The sequence below is a fragment of the Ambystoma mexicanum genome, chromosome 3p (assembly GCF_040938575.1).
Source record: "Ambystoma mexicanum isolate Mex_15411 chromosome 3p, UKY_AmexF1_1, whole genome shotgun sequence".
Classification (NCBI taxonomy): Eukaryota; Metazoa; Chordata; class Amphibia; order Caudata; family Ambystomatidae; genus Ambystoma; species Ambystoma mexicanum.
The window spans coordinates 377,481,816-377,485,901 of NC_090925.1; positions in this window are offsets into that span (position 1 = coordinate 377,481,816).

Genomic DNA, 4,086 nt, shown 5'->3' on the forward strand with positions numbered 1-4,086 from the left:
TTCGTGTTGTGTGAAAGTGTTCGTGTTGGAAAGGAGGGGCAGTGTTTTGGAATATCCTAGGTGGTAGGACGGGGAAAAGGTGTTGAAAGGGGGGAATACCGCATCTCACCCATCGGTGTCCCACCCCCACTACCCAAGGACCACCCATCCAGGTAATCCTCCCTCACTGGTCCACTACCAGTAACTGGTTCCAATAGCGATGGCCGTGTCCTGGCCACCTGGATGACAGATCCCTGGTGACTAGCTAGGGAGACACCTTCAAGTTTCTCACATGACTAATAGTCAGTTGACCCTCCACTAGAGCCTTTAATAGGTCTTCCGTGACTGTTTGTATAAATTCAACCCGTCAAGAGCTTGCCTTCCTGACCAATGATTTGAGTGGGGAGTTCATGCCTTCTTCTTCCTGGTTACTGCTAGTGGGGCTGTTCTACTTCTGGAAGGATGGAGTAAAGTTTGTTAGCCGGCTTCTACTGTAGTCTGACTTATTCAATTGGCTTGTTCTTTCCCTGGCCTCCTGTATCTTTTCCAGCAAGACACTCTTTAGTACCTTGGCCAGGGTTTCAGTTTCTTCTTGGTCGTCAGCTTAAATAGTGGTATCAGCAGCTCTGGATGACTCTCACAAGTCTTCTGTCACGATCACTCTCTGATGAAAGTTCCCCCCACTCCTCACCTGAATTGCCAGCTCTAATGGTGGTATGTCTTCTTCTTTCGGAAGTCTTTCTTCCTGTGTAGATAAGGTCTACCATGGGAGGCCGCCACTGTGACCACTTAATGAACAAGTAGTCCAGTGGAATAGGTCCCGGGATTGCCGAGTGGAGGAAAAAGCCAGAATGGCACAAAAAAAACCTTTGTAGTTCTTGGACTGGATTCTGACTGTAACCAGGGATGCTGCGTGGCAGTGGAGTAGGTGACCAGAGGACTCCAATAACTGTAGACCCGAGAGCACTCAGCTGGCAGGTAAGTGTATCCTTAACAACCCGCTCACAACGGGTGAAAAGAGAACAGTACAAAATTCCCGGAAGATTAGAAAGCACTGTGAGAGGACTGACAGAGGGAAACACTGTAACGGCTGCAGGATAAACAGAGAGAAGAGGAAGAGAGCGGGAGGGAGAGAGAGAAGGCGAGAAGCGAAAGCAAGGGGGCAAGCAAGCACCCAAAGTCAGGAACAAAGCAGAGGGTTGCGTGAAGCCGTGGCCCGATGTCACAATCTGACGGAAGGCTGCAGCGGAAACCCAAACAGAGGGAAGCCGTAGAGCAAAAGCAAAGCAGGAAAGAGGGGCACCAGAAGAGACGCGGCAAATGTCACGATTGTGCCACTGGTGCACCAATTGGCACCCATCGTGGACTATTTGGGACTCAATTGTTTCCGTAATACTCCCTAGACAACACCTTTTCATAATATTGTCTTTACTTTCCGTTTGCAAGGCTTTGGAACTTTTTTATTTACTTTTACAAACTACATGTCCCATAATGCACCTTGTGGCAGTTCCCATTTCCTGGCTATTCCTATACAGCAGTTCTAGCACTACAATCCCCAGAAGCCTTAGAGAACAGCGCAGCTTTCGCTTTCCCAGGACTAGAGAGGGCGGAGGCCAATTACATTCAGGTGTGCTGCTCCAGGTGCTGTGTCAGGATTAGGGGCTGTTCGGGACTGAAGAGACGCCAGAAACTGAACAAATAGGGCAAATACTACAATTCCCATGAGCACATGTGGAAACTGGCAGTTCCCCGCCGTGCGCGCGTGTGGCCAGCTGAGTTGGATTAGGAACGGTTTATTAAGGCCACACGGCGCACGGCAGGTGTGGCTTATTGTGGGTGTGTGCGAAGCTCCATGTCGGAGTGAATTTCCACGGAGACGGCGGCGGGCGGTGACTGGGAGGTTCGAGTTGCATGCAAGACTGCCGCCGTTAAGTGCTGTTTCATTCAGCGTCCGGGACGGCTTCCGAGCCTCCCGGACTTCAGATAAGTGCCTCATGAGTATTTTTTCCCACGTGTGAATGAGTTCTGTGTACTATGGACATTTGGTTATTGAAGGGCTGGAGTGCGGAGGGGCGGCAATGTACTCCACTGGTCCGGTACTGAGTCGGAATTACGGCTGTATTGTACACGAACATTGTTAGGGACTACGCCCTGTATGCAAGGCCTTCTCGAGGACATTCAGACACCAGTCCTTATTCAACAGGAATATAGGGTTACTTATTCTGATAAGAGGAATTACTGCACTACAGGGTTATGTCTGGCATAAGGAAATGAGTACCAGAAGTCAGTACTCATGTGTACATGTGTTTTCATGTCATTGTGATCACTATTGCTATTTGCTAGCCCAAATGGGCCATGTGTTATGTCCTTCATGAGGAGAGTAAGTTTCTCCATTGTATGTTCCATCCTGCTTGCTTTATGTAGTGTTTTATGTCAATGTGCATTGTGGTACATGTATTAAGATGTGCTGTGGTGTTCTCAAGGGAGTTACAAGTATGTCATGTTCAGGAAGTAGGCAGGTTTAGCAGTGTAGGGTTTTTTCCTGTTGCTTCCCTCGACCTATCCACACTAGGGTTCCCTTCAACCTCTTCCCGGTTTCCCTATAATTCCCCACCCTGTCCACATCCTCTTCCTAACCCTCTTCCCCCGACTGGCTGCCACGTGGTGTCCAGTTCACTATACCAGGCACCTGTGCCAACCACGGTGGGAGGATCGACTTCATTCGGCTTCTGTGGTTCGGGGGAGAGTGTCGACCGCTCCTCCCTATTTGGTTGTGTATCTTGACATGCTGCTAATTAGCCTACTTCAGCACAGGCAGCTCAGTATTTAAGCAGCTGCCTGCAGGAGCACAGGCCTCTTGCATTGAGCTTTCTACCAGTCCTTTGTTGCCCTGTTCCTTGGATATTTGTTGTGGCCTGTGGCTTCCAGTATCTGCTCTTGTTCCAGAGGCCTGTGCTGCCTGCCTTGCAGCCCTGCTTCTCAGCCCTCTCTCCCCTGCGTTTTGCCTGCACCTCCGTGCTTTCCATACTTCTGCCCTGCTTCCTTGTTTGCAATGAGTTTCTTGTCTTGCCTGATGTGCCTTTCAATAAGAAAATCACGCTGACCATCAATACATTGGAAGATTTGGAAGAACCCCCTAAGGCAACCAATCCAGCCATAGCCCTGGTTCAACCTATCAATATTGCACCATTGCCAGCCCTACTGAACATTTCTTCCTTCAAGAAAGAAGAAGCAATGGAGCATGCAACAGAGCTTCACAGATCCTCAGTCCATGGACGCATTGAAGTGTTTTGTACCTCTAAAGACTTGCCTTTCCTGGATTTAAACACCAAGGTTCTACTGGATGTAAAAGTGTCCTCCTTTAAAGACTCTCACCTTGAAGCCTTAAACAAAGTTTGGTTCATCATGATGTGCTATCACAGTATAAGACCCTTCTACAATGAGACAGGCCTTGGACTCAATCTTCTTTTTGGTCTAACTACATGGGGCCTGGAGAGGGGTATAGTGTCACGGTTGTGCCACTGGCGCACCAATTGGTACCCATCGTGGACTATTTGGGACTCAATTGCTTCCGTAATACTCCCAGGACAACACCTATTCATATTGTCTTTACCTTCCGTTTGCAAGGCTTTGGAACTTTATTTACTTTTACAAACTACATGTCCCATAATGCACCGTGTGGCAGTTCCCATTTCCTGGCTAATCCTATACAGCAGTTCTAGCACTACAATCACCAGAAGCCTTAGAGAACAGTGCAGCTTTTGCTTTCCCAGGTCTAGAGAGGGCAGAGGCCAATTACATTCAGGTGTGCTGCTCCAGGTGCTGCTAATTAGCCTACTTCAGCAGAGGGCAGCTCAGTGTTTAAGCAGCTGCCTGCAGGAACACAGGCCTCTTGCATTGAGCTTCCTACCTGCCCTTTGTTGCCCTGTTCCTTGGATATTTGCTGTGTCCTGTGGCTTCCAGTTCCTGCTCTTGTTCCAGAGCTGTCACGACCCGTGACCCAGAACCCCAGTGGCATGGTCACATGCCAGGTAGGGTTAGGGCTCGCGGTTCATTTGGGGCCCCAAGGGCCTTGCATTTTCACCGGGGACTCTCCTGAAGTCAGTC